General features: G+C 42.7%; 1 protein-coding gene across 1 annotated transcript in view; it reads left to right on the top strand.

Moving 5' to 3' along the window:
- Positions 1-19,264, top strand: part of GAREM1 (GRB2 associated regulator of MAPK1 subtype 1) — a 102,318-nt gene that overhangs the window by 426 nt on the left and 82,628 nt on the right. The gene's annotated exons all lie outside the window — the stretch shown is intronic.

The following is a 19,264-nucleotide window of genomic DNA, read 5'->3' as shown; positions in this document are numbered from 1 at the left end:
CGTGCCTCCCGCGGCTCCCGGGAGCGCTCTCCCGCGGTCCTTGAATTGGCATCTGCCGCTGCCGGGGCTCGGTGCAAGGCTCCGGCTCGCCGCGGGGTCCGCGCGCTGCTTTGCACCAAAATATCTGGGTAGAGTGCCCCCGTGCCGCCTCCGTGTGTGCGGAGGGCAGCTCGGTGGAGCCTGTTTGCTGTCAGCAGCCTGCCCCACTCAGAGAGGTCTTCGCATTCCCAAATTAAGCGTGGAAGGGCATTTTCAGCACTGGAGAGCCGGTGTTTTGGTGAAGTGATGCTGCAACAAGGCCAAATAAGAAGGGCTACTAAATAGCCAAGTGGGCTAAATCCCTAGTGTTACAATTCCCTAAGAAAGCCACGGACTTGTAAAAAAAAAGAATAACGTCAGAAGCCTTTACAGTCTCCAGATAACTTTTTATTACAGTTCACTTGGGTGCTCACCTGCCGTTTCCAAGTCTGCAGCTTTTTGTTTACTCCAGGAAATATGAATCGGGTCCGACAGAACAGCTATGATAGCAGCGTTTTACCTTTCCTAAGTCCATGTCTTGGAAAGTAATGTGTTGGCACAGAGAACTAGGGAAATATGGGAAATCTTTTATAAAAGCTCAGATAACTGCTTTGTAATAATGTATATGTGCATTGCTTGGTAGCTCCATGAAAACTGTCCAGCTCCCTAAAGGAATGCAGAAGATAACTCACAAATTGGAAAAAAATTCTAGGCTTTTAAATTCATTAGCTTATGAAGTCACCATATACTCTTATGACATAATAGAGCGGTTCTTGGTTTATCAAGTTTTGTATTGATTTGAAAAGTTAAAAATGAGCACAGGCATTGTCCTCTGTTACTCCTCAGTGTACAGGTCAAGACCAAGGCTGTTTTATTACTTAACTGCAGTTTCCATAATGCAGTGATGATTTTTGACTTTGCCCCTGGATTATGCAGTATTTTTCCTTTCACTCGTAGTGCTTCCTCAGAGCTGGCACTCAGGAGCATATTAAAGAAAAGCTTATTTTGCTTTTTTAACTGCATCTGCCTGTTCATCATACTGTCGAATGTATGTTGTCCTGTAAGAGTGGCAAAGCTGGTGTGTTAAGGAGCTCCTCGTGGTAACACCTTCTGTCACTAGGAACAGCTAAGATGGCCTCCAGTCACTGCACTTAAGGCCGTCAACTTACTTGAGTCTCCTGGCACTGATTCAGGCTTTAACAGGACGTATATATTGATGATTTATTAATTTCCCTCTCTGTGTGTTATACCTCCCAATCTCCCTGCTCCTCTTGTCCTTCTTCGTTGGAAGGCACCTGAAAAAGCTTTGTGGGTAGAGAAAGATTATGGTTTTTGAAGCAAGCAGTTGTTGGGGCTTTTTGGGGGGACTCTTGTGCTGGAGCTGTTGATGGGAATATGCCATAATTGTTGGGGAGACAAAGATGTTGTGGTTTTTGTGCAAAGGCTTTTTTGTCCCATGTGCCACACTTCAGAGCATATGCACAGGCGGGTGGATGTAAACAGACAGTCCTGAGCTCTTCTGCCCATGCCCTGAGATGGCCAGACATGAGGCAGCTGTTGGTGTAGGTGTCCTGCAGTAGTGGTTCAGCCCTGCACTAAGCCCTGCCAGGAGGCAGGCTCAGGTAGAGCTCTGTGTGAAAGGCTTCAGGTTGGAGCTGGTTTAGATCTGCCCAGACCCAGGCTCGTGGGTCTGGTTTTGCCTACTCAAATGCACGTACTTTTAACTTTGTGCACTACAGATGGCAGACAAATCAATATTTTATAAAGAACACAGACGCCATGGTCTCAGGGATACAAAGATAATGCTTTTCCTTCTTCCAAAGGAGGTTATCTTGCAGTAAGAGAAAGCAACCATGAATCACTGCATAGCCTTCTAAAGGAGGAAAGTTGGGAATGTGCAATGCTTGTGGAATTGACTGGAGCACAGGCTGTTGTGGGGTGGTTGCTCTGCATCCCTGTTCTTGTCTTGCAAAGTTAACAAGTGGAGCTCTGTCAGAGAATTTCTTGATGCAACACTGAAGAAAATAAATGCAGAGTTGAATCCAAATCTGTATCATCCAGTGATTAGGAGGTTTAAGACTACCTCTGTTAGCAAAGTAATGTCTTGTGCCAGTTTTATCAGGTGTGCTTCTTATCTTTGGGTCAGGGTTTGTTTGCACAGAAATGACCTCACGTCTTCTTCAGGTGCTGAATTCCTCTCCAGGTCAGTGGAAGCTGCATGTGTTTCACGCTGTTGGAAATCGAACCACCTGTAGATGTCTGTCTTCAGTCACCTTTTGATTCTGTGGTTGGCCTCTGTCTGTAGCAGCAAGCTGTTTCTTGGCTGTTGTTTCAGTTTCCGTGAGGTTTTGTGAAAGTCAGAATTTGTTTCTTCTGGCAGACCAGGGTGTAGGAGAGGATTGTAAAGCTGGAGTTGTATTTTCTTCAGAAGATGCCAGTCTTACTGTGTTGTTTCTGCATTTCTTAATGGAGTTTAGCACTTGGTGGATAATGTTCTTAGATGACACCCACACAAGATCTCCAGTTTTTCACTGTTGCTTCACCTTCTGGCCTTTCAGTATGAAGCAGAAGAATGGATATGATCAGTTCAGTTTTATTCTTCGAGCTTGGATGTGCAGCTTCTGGAAAATTGCCCTTAAGTAATTCAGTTTGATTTCTTGACAGGATGAAGTTATGAAATATTTATGTGCACTAAATTTGGTCCTCTGCTAAGAAGGGAGGGTTTTTCTTGATGGTATGGGAGGAAGTAGTCTTTTGTTACATCAAGATATAGTTGGAATTAGTTAGGCATTCATGCCTGCCTTATCCATCAGAAATGATAAATATGTCAACTTCTGGCGGGGAGGTGGTCCAGAGTTTGAAAATCTGAAAAACTTTTCAAGTTTTTGGGTTTTTTTGTTTTTTTTTTTAAATTTTAAGACTGGTGGTGTTTTCAGGTTGTGCTTTTGGATGCTGTTAAGTCATACATCAAATTTTGTTTGTTTCAATGTGTTCATGTGTTTTATTGTTTTGCTGGTCAATATTGTTGTATTAATTGAACAAATAGACCAAGAAAACCCAAGAAAACCTGTCACTCTTGAAGGAAGCAAATGGGTTTTATATGGGTCTTTTTTCCAACCTCCATAAAAGCTTAAATATTTCTAGATGATAATTCAAATACAAAATGCTAAAAGAGAGCTAAACACCCTTCCAGAGAAAATGCATGGACTTGATCTCATGCTGTGGAATTCACTGAGTGGGCTCTTTCAGATGAAAAGAAGCAGGACTTGAAGAGCAAGAGAGGAATGAGCTTTGTGCTGTGTTTTTCCTGTCCTCCCCCCCTTCCGCCCCCTAGTCCTGATTTGCATTGTCACAGTTGAATCCCACCCCAGTGAGAGACTTGTGGGTGGGTGAAGTGGGGAAAAGATTTTGCTCTGGGAACCCGCAGCAGAAAGAGATCTTATCACAGTGTGGTTGTTGAAACAGGGCAAAAGGTGAGCATCGCTGGCTTGTGAGAACCAGGGCTACACGTGAGGCTTGGCTCAGCTCTCCTTGGACCATCAGGAGAAAAAGCTGACTGTGAAGCTGTGACTGTGTCTTGTTGCTAATGCAGAAATGGCGTCGTGCGTGGTGATCTCAGGGCTTTAAATTTCTGATAATTATTTTTCTATGGATAATTTTGGAGGGTAAAAGAGAAATGCTGTCAAGGTTAATATCTGGAAAATACTGCTTTGCATAGAGCTGAGCTTTAGGCCAAGCTTTTTTTTTGTAAGCTTACTGATCCCTTCAGACTCCCAAGAGCCTGTCATTCTTTTTCTTAGTGGAACTCCCTTTTTCCCAGACAGTCTTGCTGTGCTTTCACAAGTAAAGATCAGCCTTTGCTTGTAGGTATTTTTTACTCATATATTGGATATGAACTGAAAGAGTTCATAGAAATTCCCAGTTTGTGTACAAAGACTAAAGGTTAGGGGATTAAAAGGCCATGTGGTCCTCTGTTTTTATTTACTTTTTCCCTCAATGATATCTAAGAAAAAAAGAAATGTGTCCTGGTGCTGTTGGGGTCAAATATAGTGGCACTTGACCTCAGCTCAGAGAGAAGTGATTCCCGACTGTGCATGGTGGGGAAAACATCCTGAACTTTCCTGCAAGGGAGATGATGGATCTCAATGAGCCACAGAGACAGTGAAGGAAGTGCTTCCTTATCCATTGTAAATGTGCTGTAAGATGAAATGGCAGAATTGGAGGCTATAAAGAGAGGAAAAATCTGTAAAATGGGTAACAGATTTAAAAGGTGATTTTCTTCTTTCTTACCCTAAGGTGAACTCCTGTGCGTATCAGCAATGGGTGAATAGTGAGTTCGTACTGCTCTTGCTCCTGGGGACAAAGGGATTTTGTTTAGTTTTATTTCAGGTTCTCTTTTTCTCTTCCATTTCAAAACTTTCTCATGGTGACAACTGTCTACCCCAGTCATGTTCAGGGGACTATTGTTCTGTTCAGCACATTACTGTAGAGCTGATTCCAGTTCTGGAAACTAAGCACCCTCACATCTTATCAAAGAACATCATACTTAATAGAACAGCGTGGCTGTGTACATAGTGAAAATTTTGCATTGCGTCACTCCACAAATGCGGGTTATCTGTGCAGCTGAACAATACTTTGAAACCACAGAGACTTATTCTTTAAAGGTCTGAATGCTGCTATCTGCGCTTTAATTGTCTTGAGTGACCTTCTTTTGAGAAGCTAGTGCAGCGTGTCTCTGCAGTCTGCTTTTGAATAAATCTTTAAAAGGCATCATGTGGGAGTAGGGCAAAGCTTTTGAACGGACCAAGAAAGAGGTTTCAGATATGCTCAGACCCTGGGCAATGCCCATGATCTGATTGCCCACTGGAGGTGTGGCCACCTTGTCCACTGAGGTGTGGTAGGTGATAGTTCTTATGTATGGGGCAGACAAGTGTCTGATTTGAAAGCAAATATCCTCAAGATACGTTGTATCCACATGGCTTGATTTTTTTTTTTCCTTCCTGCTTTGAAACTGTTTATGCTGTGCGTTCTGCCATTAAAGAATAATCTCAGTAGCATCTCCTCCTTGCTTCCTCGTCTTTCTACCTTTACTCTGCAGTCTGCTGTTTCCATCAAGACAATTGAATGAAAAAAACAACAGGTTGCCACTAACCACTGCTCCTGGGTTTTTGTTTTGGTTGGATTGCTTTTTTCCTTTTCCCCTGCTGGCAGAGATGTGTTCCAGAAACATTTTAGAGAAAAAGCTTTTAATTCATTTAAAACCTGCATCTACCAAATGGTGTCCTGTGAAGATTTTCATGTCTTTCTGGAGATGGACACCAGTACCTCAGGAAAATCTGTTCTCAGGAATACCCTGGACTTCCAGTGAGGTAGATAGAGTTCAGCATCATACCCATTTTAGTAGTGTGTATTGTGTGTTCTTAGCCAGAAATTTGAACCCTTGGTAGTGTGTTAGGGCTGCTAGAATGGCAAATAGTTACATTGCTCTTATTTCTTGCGTGCTTAATAAATGTTCGTATTCTTCTCTGTTATTCAAGGTGTGAAACTACTAGCTCTTTGTTTCAATTTCTAAAGTTTTGACTTCGTGAGGTGAAGCCTTCATGCACATAACTGGAAGAACACTTCCTGGATAATTACGTAGTTCAGGTATTGAAGGTGAAATACCATTAGTCTTTTCTTAACTGGAATTCAAGTGCTATAACTTTAAGTCCACGGGAGTTTTTCTTTCTCCACCACCTCCTGCCCCCCCATTTAAATTGCATTTAACTTCCAAATAAAGCACAAGATACACATAAAATCTAAGGCGTTAAGGTGCCTCAAACAGTTAGTCAAACTCTTAATCTTAAATGTGGTGTAATGAATCATAAGCTGCTGTTGCAAGGAATGGCATAAGTCTAGCATAGGAAAGAAGGGCTTCGTTGTTTTCTGCTTTGTCTGTAAGTGCTGTTCTGGAACTAGGTGTTCCTGGCTTCGGTGATTATGTGAACTGGCACTCCCTGTAATGCCCCAGCAAAGGCAACTATGCCAAGATGAAGTGCTGGAGAATATTGGACAGCATGGTCTGGTGCTACAGGACTTGATGGAAGTTGTGGGAAGAGCTGCAGTGTGTTCCAGTCGTTCCAGTGGTGGTTTGTCAGAAGTAAAGGGCATGGGTGTTGCTGTATTTCCTTTTGGCATTAGGAGTAACAAGTTGGTTGGATTAGGGAAGCTTAAGTCTCTCCCCTATAGGAAAATATTCATCATCTTAGTGTGGATTGCATATGACTCAAAACCAACCTTCATAAAACTCTGTGAGCCAATGTTTCAAGTCTGAAATTTTTTGCTTTTAATGATGCTTCTCTTTGGAAAGAGTTTTACATAGCATTTGTGGTTTGTGATTTTCATACCATTTGCAGTATGAAAAACTTGTGGAGCTAACTTCACTGTGCCTCCACCTGTAAGCGACGTCTGCTCGTCTAAAGGGCTTAGCACAGAAATGTAAAATTGAGGTGTATAAGCAGATTGAAGAGTGTCTTTGCTGGGGATCAGAGCCACATCTGCACTGCAGTCTCTGAGGCCATGTGCAAGTCGGCATAAAACTAATAAATCACATCTTTGCCAGGGCACCTGCGTGCTTGGCTGAGGCTTTGCACCAAGGAGAATAGCTGCTGTGTCTCAGTATCTCCTGTACTGCTGCTGTGTGATGTATTGCCCTGCCAGGCTTGGTGCTGCGTGCTGGAGGGGGGGTGAGGGAGAGGAGGGTCTTCCTGGCGCTGGGGAGGCTGTGGAGTCCAACCTCCTCATCCTTCAGGTTGCCTGTTATGTGGAGGGAGATGGTCCTGAGACTACAAAATGCAAGCTGAGTGGATCAAGCCACGATGAAGATGTGAAGTGCTGAGCAATAGCTGCCAGAGCTGTGTGTTTGGGGGGCAGGGGGGAGTCCTGTGCCAGGGACTGCAGATCTGCACACCCAGGCAAGAGCTGATGTGCTCTCAGCAGTGGAGTGGAAAAGCAGCAAATCTTGTTGCAGTGGGGAAGGTCACTTGGAGCTTCCTGAAAGTGCAGACCTTCAAGAAATGCAAAATTACTTGAAAAGTGTCCTTTTTGGTTTGGGGGTTTTTCTCTCAGGATGTTACAATCTTGTAATCACAGAGAACTTGGATGTGTGCATGTTTCCTTGGTTTGTGAGAATGTGACTGGGCTTCTAAGAGAACCAAGAATAAAGATTTAAACATGGTCTCGGAGGCTGGAAGATGCCCAAGAGCTCAACCTGATGAAGTTGATACTGGAATTGCTTCATATTGGGGCTGAACCTTAGTGACTCAGATGTTATATAAAACACAACATGCTGCAATTCTGTTTGTGAAATGAGTAGGGAGAACATTGTGGTGGCGACAAGGAAGTTGGGGCATTTCTCCTTACAGTCCGAGCTGGGGGAGTGGGAAGAAAAGCTGAGTAAAGAAGTAAAAGCCCCTTTTGATGGGCCATTATGTACCATGTGCTGCTTTGCTTTCTGTCTTGGTGCCCTCATGGCAAAACATCTACCTGGCATGGGTAAGGACGTGGCTCCATGGGTGACAGGTTTCCAGGGACAGGCTGGGGGACTGCAGCTACTGTTTAGGGGAGCACCAGCCGCTGGCTGGGATACAGTGTGGGGGTGTGCATCCTCCAAAGGTGACACGCTGGACTAGAGGCTGTGTGGGGACACTGTTCTGCTCTGCAAGGAGGATATGGGCTAGTTGCACAGAGAACAGAGATTCACCACCCCAAAGAGAGTGAATAAGCCTTCACTCTGTCCTGAAGGGACAGGCTGTGTGCCCAAGACTGACCCAGGTGGAGGAAGGTCCCTGTGTGTACCATAAGCTGTCATTTCAGAGCTGCTTCTGAGTCGGTGTTGTGCTGCCAGGGCTGTTGGGGAGCACTGCGTGAGCCAGACTGAAGCAGAGCATGTTTGCCTTGCAGCTGGGTTTGTAAGAGCTATGCAGTCTAAATACTCAAGTTACTAACTTCCAGGAACTATTTCCAAGTAGCCCACAAATGCTTGGATACCCCCTCTCCTGTGTTTGTTTTTCAGTTTGCAGCTTTTCTGTTGTGGTGGTTCCAACTGGCAGTTTTGCTTATTTGCCCCACTGAATGCTATTCTTGTTGCTTCTTGGTACCTCACCATTCTGGAGATGAAGGAGGGAATATTGGGGTGGAAAAATGAAGGAAACTTTAAGGAGGGGGAGGAAAAAGGAGATCTGTGCATAAGTGCCTCTTCTTGTCCAGCTTTCCTGTTGCATCTTTCAGTGTGTCCCTTTAGGGCATGGTGGGTTCAAGGAACCCTTGGCTCCAGTCTGTGTCATTTGTTCCATCCCCCAGGCGGCTGTCCTGCACTTGTGGGCTTCCAGGAGATGTTGCAAGGTTATCTGCAGGGTCGCTGTCAGGTAAAACCCCCAGTACTGTCCAGCAGTGGCAGAATGGAGCAGTGTGGTGTTCGGCTGTGCGTGTTCCAGGAGGGATAGCTTCATATGTGCTACCAGAAGTGAGAAAGCAAGCAGGGGAAGTTACTTTAGGCATTTCTAGAGACTTCAGTGTTTCTGGTCACTGGGAGCAGAAGCTGGAATTGCAGCTCACTGCTGTTAGAAGGAGCTGCAATTCCTTCCCTGCTTCAGAGGGGTGGCTGATATCAGGGCAGAAAATGTGGGATCTCCCCCTGTGGAGTCCTACACTTTGCTGTTGACATGATGTTTTGTATAACTTCAATGAAGGGAGTTTTGCTGGCAGGACTCAAATGTGAATTGATAGGTTTTGCATGTAATGCTTCCTTTTCTCAGCCCACACTGATTGCTTGCTTGACCTAGAAAATGAATGGGGATGCTGTGTACTTGTAAGAATAATAGTAATCCTTGTCCGTTTGTGATATGATGCGATGAGCCAAAAGGACAATCTTAGGTGTATAACCTTGCTGAAAACTGGCTTCTAAAACATTTGATTATCTTGCTTCTTTCTTAATACTTTTTTGTTTAGGCTTCTATTTATTCAAAGGACAAACTGCCCCATTTCCTTTTTGAAGGGGCCACACGCACACGCATAGAGTTAAGCTGAGATCTTACCTGAGTTGCACTTAGTTAATTTCTCTTTTTTTTTTTCCCCTGTCTTAATCTCTGAATGTAAAGCAGAAAACTCATAGCAAGAAAATATAGAAACAGCACATGTGTGACTCAGAGAGGTGAGAGGGCTCAAAATACAAAATGTAGTTACACAGACGTGTTGCTGCAGCCCCTGCACTCAGGATGTGGCTGCAGACCAGCAGCAAAGCTGTAGCAGCACTGCAGCCAAATGTAGAGCAAGCTGGAGGAGAAGGTTTTCCTTTTGCATGTCTTATGGGTTGCAATGTCAAATATCATTTGGATTCCTGTCAATGTATAACAAAATATCTTAAGACCAAATTGCCTGTGGGCAAAGATAAATGTACCCTCAAGGGGAGAGTGAGGCATGATGGGCTTTCTTTGTTCACTCTGTGTTCTGCATGCTGCTTACCAAAAGTAGAAGCCTTCCTTTCCACAGGAATGGGGTTTTTTGGGGGGTTTTTGTGTGTGCCTTCTTAAGGTGTTAGAAAGGTTATCAAAGAGCTGTTATTCACTTGTCCCTTATGTTTCAATAAAAGCAAAGCCATTCTTTTTATGCCTTAAAGTGTAGATTTCTCTGAAACAATGGAAATAAATTGCATGCAGCATTAAGACTGTTTTTGTTCAGAAAAGACATAGGGGCTGCTTTGATTGTGTTCCTCCTGTTAGCATTCCCATATTACTCAGATACTGTTCCAAGATGTAACCAGACCAAAGAGGTGCCTAATTAGAGTTGAACATCCATACTTCTGTCCCTGTATGCAGTCAGCCCACGTTTGAAGAGGCATTACCCACTTATTAGTGCTACTTGAATTTTTCCAGGTTGAGCAGAAGGGATGCCTTCTGCTGGGTGGATGAAGCTGAAATGCAGAGGCAGTGGTAGCTCCAGCAATCGGGTGCCGTGTGTGCACAGTCCATTAGTGCCCGTTTAGACTGTGGGGGCATGGGGAGGTGGACCAGGCCACTGGGCAAGCAGCCAGGTGACAACCCCACTTCACAGCAGAGCTGAAATTCTGTTCATTTCCAGCTGTTTTTATTTCATCCTTAACCCAGGCTGCAAGAAAGATGAGAGACAAATTAAATTGTAATGGTGAGTTCTCTGAAAGCCAAAGAAAACCATGCTTGAGCAGCTCCTGCGTTTGGGCTACTTTATTTTTAATTGGGAGCTTATCCAAGATGCCCCAAGTTCAAGCAGGGATCACTGCTGTGCAACACAAAGTGGCATAGTGTCCCTTTAGGACTTGGGATGTATAATGAGAGGATAGAGCGTGTTTACTTGGATGCTATTTTAAAATATCATCTAATTATAAATAACTGTCAATGAGAGCTCCCCAGCTCTCATGCTGTGCCCAGGAAAAGTATGAATGAATAGGCTGTTTCTCCATCTGCCAGGGCAGAATCTGGAATCAAATTCTAGCTCTTAAATCCATGAGGTTGGTAGGGTTAAAATTTTCTTCATTGGCATCCCAAATCTGGGGAGGTTTACCCAGCCTTCCCTGACCACACTCCCAACCACTGCCTGTGACTTGTGCAGCAGCAAAGGAGTGCAGCTGCCTCTGGCTTGATCAAATGAAGCAACCATTCTGTATCTGTGCTTGGAATAAATAGGAAGTCAGTACCAGTGGGTTAAGTGCAATGTTAAATGCTGACCTCCCACCTCTGAAGTATTAAGCTTCTCCAGCTGGGCACCTGATGCTAAAGAGATGCTTGGAAGTGTGTCCTCCAGTGGACCTCACAGTATTTATAGACACATCTGAGCAGGAGCTCTCTAGAATGAGGAATGCCTGCCTCTAATGAAAGAAAACATTGGTTCTCTTAATAAAGTATTGAAAGGAGCTGATTTGGATGGCAGCAAGCTGCTCAGAGGTCTCATTACTGCTGTGTTTTTCCTTTGGTCAGGTAGCACTGTTGTTCTCTTTATCTGTACCTATCAGACTGCTTTTGAAAGCTGCTCTTTGCGTTCTTCCTTTCCAGGCCTGGTGCCTTGATTGCAAAGGGCAGATCAATATTTTAACTTTTTTACCCCCTCGATTTTGGCCATGAGAATTCAAAGTGGAAAATTAACTACGTATGGGATCAACATAACTCCTTTCTCTCGCTCCCTATGATAACAATGAACTAGGCTGGAACCTCTCCTGCATGCAATGAAAAGTTACTTAGCTTTCTCCTCAATGTTTCTAACCTGTGACCATTTGAAGTGCAGTTAGACTTGTCATTCCTTGCTATTATTCTTAGCACTTCAGATTTGTGGTCTTAGGTGACTTCAAAACCAGAGAGCTTTCTTCCATAAGAATCTCATTTTTTGAGGAATTGAGTGATTCTAAGATATTTTTTCCCTTCCTTTTTTACCATGATTAATAGTTGCCACATACACAACTTGTTGCAGAGTATCAGAATAGTTTAAAGAATTGCTGATATTTTCTAGCCTGTTGTAAGTAACCATGATGTTGGACTGTTTTGATCAATCATAGAACTAAATCTGTCATGAGGATACAGCAAATCTGCAGTTACATCTGATGGTGCTCAATATTAATAAGAAGAGTAATTATGGTAGCAACAGAAAGTTACTGTGTTTTGGAATGTGAATGTTAAGATGTTGTTGTACTGAGTGGTTTTTTTCCCCCTGTGTGGGAGTGAAGAGCAGTCTGTGTTGAAAGATGTGTTTTGGCTTGTTTGGCTTGAATTCATGAAAAGTAAGGTTTCTCATTCTGGGATGTTAGTTCTGAAGGCTTGAAATAAACACAAACAAAGCTCAATGAAATCTGTGTTGTTACTACTCTTTCTCATTTTTTTTCTCACTAGCTTTCTTATGAACACAAAGAAAGCAAGATGCCAAGGTTGAAACTGTGAGATTGCTGAAGTCAGCAGAGAGTTTACCATCAGTGGCAGTGGCACCAAAATTCCACTTACTGCTTATTTTAAATATTTGTTCTTCTCTTCCCTGCAGTAGGTCAAACAGGTTTTTTTTTTGAAGACTCACTGAGATGCTCTCTCTGTATATTTGCAGCTAGGGAAAAGCTTGCCTTGGAACAAACTGGATTTTTCAGTGGATTAATCTGTCCCATAGCTTTGTAATGAGATTATGGTTTATGCTGATTTGTTGCAACAGTACTGGTATATCCAGTCATTCCAATAGCAAAATGCTAATCCTAGAGAAATAAATCTGTCTTCTTGCTGGCAGGCATAAAAAGAATAGGTGGTTGGGAGTCTCTGCTCTCTTGTTAGGTATTAGTGGATGATAGCTTAAGTTCAGCTTCAGTTGGGATTGAAGCAATTTGATTGTATCAGGCTTTTGCAGAGGGATTGGAAATTGCAGAAATAAAGCCTTATCTCCTTTCTCTTGATTGTGAAATACTTAATGGTTGCCCAGAGCAAAGTCTGATCACAGTGCTGTGGGGCTGAAGGGTTACATCAATGCACAAAGTACCCCAGGTAGTAACATAAGGCAGTCTGGGGGTGATGCTGTCTTTGCTCCTTCCTCGCTGAGCAGGTAGGGTCAGTGAAGCAAACTGGATTCCCTGTTCAGACAACTGAAAATTGTTGCAGTGTAGCCAACAGCAGTTGCATTTCATCCGAGGTGTGCAAGTGGCGAGAGGCTTCACCTTGGACAAACTATTTTGTGGGTAGATGTATCTTGCCCAGCTCTTCCTGAAGCTGCAAGAAGATTCAGTGTTCCTCTCTCCACCATCCAAAGTGGAAACAAGTGTAATTGCTGGTAGCAGTCCTTGCTGCAGATGACCAGCTTTTGGACAGCACTCTGGGCTGGATGGAGTTGGACAAATCTCATGGACATTTCCTGCATTGTCTCGGCAGCGAATTAACGAAGAGATGGTGTGAAACTGTTGGTGAGTTTGTGAGGCACAACCTGAGCTGGCTTTGATGTCTAGCTCTCAAATAAAAATATTTTTAAAAATATATAAAAAGCACTTTTTAAAACTCTTTTGTAATTAAAAAGCAACTCTGAAGACCAGTAGGTTGAATCTTAATCTAAGAGACAGCACACAAGAATTTGAACTAATTTTGCCTGATCTTCGTGCTTTACTTACAACTTTCCCCCATTTCTTGTTTTTGGCAAAAGAAGGAATAATATAAGTAATCTTAAAATCAAAATAAGTATGAATCCTTATGCTGTCAAACGAAACTTTTCACCCACTGCGAGATGTGAAATCTGTGCCACTGATGGAAGGTCAAGTCAGTATGACTTTGGATTTTTTTTTTTTTTTTTTGAGAGAGAGGAGTGTTAAATTGCAGTTTGAATCATGACAGAAATGCTGGTTGATTCAGATAATAGGAAGCAGCACAAATAATGTGCTGCAGGAATGGAAGTGTTAAACGGAAGCACCTATTGAAAACTACTTGGGAATTTGAGAAGGAAGAAGGGAAACTGAAAAGTGAGGCTGATTATCAATAGTCCTGGATATAACTGGAATTTTTTTCTAGATCCTTGTGTTGCAAGCTCAAAAGATTGTGTAGCTGGGTACAGAGCCTTCTGCTTTCATCTTTTCCACTATGCTCAGACACAGAAAGTCAGCTGAGACCACTGTCAGGCTTTCCTAATGAATCTGCCCACTTTAAATTAAAAATTTAGTACACTACATTATATAGCCCTGAGATGTTTAAATTTTAACGTGCCTTGGGTTTGTTTTGGTTGGGTTGTTTGGCTGGATTTTTTTTTTTCTTACTCCTAGAAACTACAATATTTGCTCCTAGAAATTACAATATTTACCCTTTTAACTTACTGGCAGTCTGTATTTAGACCTTGCATGATACGCTCCCACACAGGTTGTTATGCTTTCTTTTAAACAAGGAAGTTTCTCTGATCAGCTTGATTTTAATTTTTTAATCAACCTTTTTTTGTGTCTATATGGAATAACAAAGTGAGACTGATAACATGAAGCAGCTTTCAGAGAAGGTTTTTCTTCAGTAGTAGTGTTTTCTGCAATTGCATGCTCTTTCTACTTCTCTCCCATTAGGCATTTTATGCAAGAGTAACTCTTCTGAGCATCTGTTCAGTCATAGTGATAAAAAAAAATTCGATTTTTGTCAGTCTAACGTTGCTACAAGTAGGCTTCATCACGTAGCAAAATATTTCTGGGACTTTCTTCCTCTTCCTATAAGGAACATTACAGTGATGTGATTTTTTTTTCCTACAAATTTGCTTTGCTACTTCAGTCTGGAAAATTCAGATGTTGTTCTGTACCTAATGAACTTTTTCCGCTGACCTACATCACAGACCAGTGCTTTTGCAGAAGAAATGGGACTGGCAGGCTGAGCAGCTCAATGGAGATTTGACTCAGTAACGAAGGACGATGCCAAAGCTTAAGCAAGCAAACCACCCTAATTTAATATTTATTAGTCTTTGACATTCATTGAGGTGCATCTCCATAGATAAAATACACAGCAGGTAGTCTGCAGTATGATGCAGTGTGCAGAAAACAAAAGGTTTGACTTTCTCCCTCCACCCTCCCTCAAGAGTTCAGATGGAGTTCTCATGAGGAGAGGTTGCACAGCCTGCTGAATAATAACAAAATAATTTGTCCTAATTTAAATATTCAGACTTAGCAAGAACTTTTTGTTTCTTCACCCAAAACATAAATCCCAAACTCATCATTATAAGAGAAGGAAGCTCTAAGTATTAGTGAAATGATCTGTAGGAAAAGAGGCAGCTGTAGTGCCAGTGAAATGCTGTGGCAGTAATACAGCTGAGTGCTGGAGGTGGTGAAGGATCATGTGTTGACAGCAGTGTGCAAGTCAGATGGAAGCTGTCCTGTGCACTGTTGTAAGGAACTTAGAGTTCTCTTTCCATAGCCTATTGCCCATGCTAACAATCTGAGGGGTTTTTGTGTATGTTTTTCAGAGAACTTGTACTCTTAATACCATGAAAGCAACATACTCAGTGCTGCTTGAGCACTGGTGGTGCTTCTGTGTATCCCTGAATCAGATGAGTCCAAATTCAAATTAACAGTAAATGCTCTTTGTGATGCAGCCTGGTGTACATCTTTTTGTTTTAGCTTACTTGGTTTGTATGGGACAAGAAGTTGCCATCTTCTGGATTTTGTGGATGTTATGCCTTGGTTTTTGTTGTGTTGTATTTTAAGAGATCAGAAGCCCAAACAAACAACTGGCTAAAAAAGAACCAAAGTGCTGAGACCTCTTTGAAGTTTATGTTAAGGATTAGCCCACCACTAAGAGGAAACACAGACTCTCAGATAAGAATGGCTCTTGAGTTATGATTGGTCTTTTCTTTCTTTCTTTAATTTTTTTAAAGACAAAAGAATGTTGTGGTACCCAGCCTTGTTTTAACACCTGGTAGTACTGCAAAGGCTTGCAGGTACCTGTGGAGCTCCCAGACCCTCACTGCCAAGGAGACTGAAGTGTGTGAGATGCCTGCAGTTCCCAGGTGCTCACTGTGTGCTGCCAGGTGTTTCTGACCTGTGTGTGGTCTCCTCAGGTGTGCTGTCTCATCAGTGCTCGGCCCTGGGCTTCCCATTTTTAGATGGGGTCCCCCCTAGCTTTTGTGCTGAGGAGAGGCCTTGGCTTCATCTTTTACCTTCTATGGATCTCCCAATAAGATGAAAAGAAATCTAATTAATTGTGTTACCTTGTGTGGGAGCTATGTGACTAGCTATGTCTGTAGAAACACAAGTTTGCCTTTCCAAAAACAAGACAGCTTTTATTATTTTACTAGTGCCTGGTTTTGTAGGTTCCTTCTTTTGCCATGAAAAAGCAGCGCTGGCATTTATATTTGTGCTAGCAGTGTGACCTCCCTCTGACCCAAAACGTCTCTTTGCACAGAGCCATGCAAGTCTATAATACTGTCTTTTTTTTTTAAACAATAGATAGATTATAACTCCATTTCATACTGTGTGGGGCTGTCCTTTTGTTTTTGTGGTGTAGTAGGGTAATGTTAAGGTTTATCTTAATGCATGGCTTGTTTGGTCCTCAGCTAGGGAACATCCAGGGAAGCTGCATGCCCAGTGGAGCAGATAGTGTGTAAGTAGGGCTCCTCAGTGCAATGGGAGCATGATGAATAAGTAAGAACCTCACTTCTTTCTTTTTACTGGCTTCTAATAGTTTTGCTTTCTCTTACCTTTCAGTTGTTGCCAGATAAACCTCCTTCCCTTGTAACACTAGCCACATGCTGACCGTTCTGCCTAATTATTTCACAGCATAGCTGCTTACCTGTCCAGCCAGCCACTTCTTTTTCCAGTGGCACAAATTAACACTTCATTCCTGGCAAATATTAGTGCAAACTCGAGGGAGAATAAGGTTGATGTTACTCTTTTGTGTGGTTTGGTAGGCACCTGGCTGAGTACCCGGTCATGATTTTTAATATTGCTGAGATTTTTCTATGTAATGATATGTAGTATGATTATGGAACATTAGATGGAAAAATTAAACTCACCACCTACTTAACTGACCAAGACAGTCCGGGTGATGCACTTAATTGTACGGCATCTGTTACCTTGCATGCAGATGGTGTTCAGGCTTAATGAAAACACATGGCCCTAAGTCTTGCTGAGTTTTCCCTGGGGTTCCACAGGCATCTTTTTCATCAGTTATTTCACAAAAGCCATCCCAAGTTTCTTGTGAGCTCCTGGTTCTTTTCCATAAGCCTTTTCATTCCAGAAAGAGCAAATTCAGCCTGCTTGAACTGATGTGCAAGGAACAGCATTAAGCTCACTTTGCAGTCCTCCGTGATGAATGAGATGAGTGGAATGTGTCCGTAACCGTCTTCCTGGCAGGAGGAAATGGTATCTAGCTCATCTGGTATGTGTAAATGGAATCTGTTATGTTACTGGAACCTTGTATGTGATGACTTCTCTTTCTCTGAATTACCTTGCTACCTACTATTTTAATGTCTCCAGACGCAAAGCTTATGCTTTAAGGCAGTGATGCAAACTCTTAGCCACAATGACAAAGTGTGTGGCGTTATAAAGCGTTTATATTCCTGTACATCACTGCCTATTTTTAGCATTGTAGTTTCTGTGAGTGAGTGAGTCATATTGGTCTGAACATTTTGCAGTGACTTGAATGCTAGTTTTTCAATATTAGGAGGAGAACATTAAAAGTTTTGTTGTTGGTTTGTTGTTGGTTCTTTTCATTTGTTTCATGAGTTTTCTTTAGTGGCTGGTGTTGAAAAGTCATTGTTATCTTTGGCAAGCAGAGTAAGTGGGACCTGTGTGAATTTTCTTTTGTGGACTGTAATGGGACATTAGGAAAAGGCTCTTTACTGAGAGGGTGATCGGTCACTGGAACAGACTTTCCACGGCAGTGGTCAGGGCACCAAACCTGTCAGAGTTCAGGGAGGATCTTGATGAGACTTAGGCATAGGGTTTAGTTTTAGGTAGTCCTGTGAGAAATGAGCAGTTGGACTTGGTGATCCTTATGGGTCCCTTCCAGCTTGAGATATTCTGTGATCCAGGAGGAAGCAAAGAGGAGACAGGAGTGCTCAGTCTCCTTCAAAACTGGAGTGGTCTTCAGTTCTACTCCTGAGACTTTGGGGAATTTACAGACATTTTGGAATTGTGAAATGCTAAACTAAATAAAAATGTGTGTGTCTTTAGAAAGTAAGCACTGGCAACAGCTTGCAGAGAGGTCTCTTTTCAAAAGAAATGAGCTTCTTTCTGTGCTGCAGCATAGACATATATGAACTCAGTCCGTGCATGTAGCTGACCTCTGTTTTCTCACCTGGTTCTTAAAAACTGCAGGTGAAAACAGAATTTCGTCTCTGAATTTGTGGATGGGGGTATCATGTCCCTCCTCCATCAGTCTTGCTACAATTGTTAGCTGTTAATTTGAAATTGGAGTGTTTACAATGACAGAATCAAGATTTGCCAAATGTGGATGGTCCGGTTTTGTAACTGGAAAGAATTATTAAAGTAGTATTGGCATTTAATGTAGGTAGTATTTAATAAGCATGGGACTCTAAATGAAGCAATTAACTTTTTTTTTTTTAATGACTGTATCAACATGTGAATGATTTTACTTTCCTGGTCAGCATTTCCCCTGCAACTACCCTTCAACAAGGATGTTGTTGACAATATTAGAGGGTTTTAGGAATTGTAGAGAAATGGGTCATGCAATTAAAAAATGATAGTGAATCTGATTTGCAGTGAACACCTGAAGACCTATTGCAATGCTACTTCAGTGGTGCTGAGCGAAGTACCCAGATACTGATTGTGGTCAGAGTGCTTGTGGGAGATCAGCTTGTGTCGGAACATACTGGTTGCATTTTCAGTTCCGAGGTGTGATGCTTTTCATCTCGGGCAAGGATGGGTGTTGACACTTTATTTAGGGTTTAGGAGCTGCTAGTGAATCATGGGTGTCTTAGTCTTGGGCATTATTATGAATAAACTTGACTCATATTTTGGAAGGAGGTAGGCAACTTGGGGAAGGGTGGGGAATTGAATGTGGTAGTTCATTGCTTCTCTTGACTTTTATTTGGGGGGGTTAAAAGACCAGCACAAGTATTTGCCTGTAGATTCTTTGTAGTGGTTTAATTATACTGCAGGCATGTGGGGCAGGGAGGAGAGGGTGAAAAGATAGAGCAGCTAATCCACACTGGATCATAAGAGACAAAACTGTTACTAAAGATGAGTGGCCTGTGTTCTCTGTTTTCTCATGGCGTCTTATTTTTATGTGAGCAGCAGCGTAGGAGTGTGTTGAATAGGTGAGAACCGAGTTGCGTAGCTGGTGAATGTGAGGGCTGCCGAGTTCTCTCCCACACGGCTAAAATGTGATTAATGGAAGGCTTGCATAACTTACGTTACTGCGGTGGGGGGGTGGGATCAGGTTGAATGTGTGTGGCTGTTTTGCAAGGTATGGTTGGCTGAGAAAAGTGTGAAGGCCTGGCTAAGTCTGGCCTGGGTTGGGCTGGGACAGGAGTTGTGTAGCAAGGGTCAGTCAGAGGTGCCTCCAGCCTCGAAGGTCCTCCCCTCCAAGAAGAAGCCACTTTAAAATCACTGAGCAAGTCTTATGGGGGAGACAGAGTAGAAGAAAAGGGAAGACAGAAGTGAGTTGCTTTGTTGTCCTCAGTCGCATTTTCCTCACATAGCATGGAGGCCATGATTAGCCAGGTGTTTCTGAGAGTCCAATAATCCCTTGGTGACAAGGAGCCTCTTCCTGTTAAGCAAACCCCAGGAATCTGTCTCACC

This window comes from Corvus moneduloides, chromosome 1, assembly GCF_009650955.1.
Source record: "Corvus moneduloides isolate bCorMon1 chromosome 1, bCorMon1.pri, whole genome shotgun sequence".
In the NCBI taxonomy this organism is placed as follows: Eukaryota; Metazoa; Chordata; class Aves; order Passeriformes; family Corvidae; genus Corvus; species Corvus moneduloides.
Note: the sequence above shows the minus strand (reverse complement) of the source record. Positions and strands in the feature narration are given on the sequence as shown.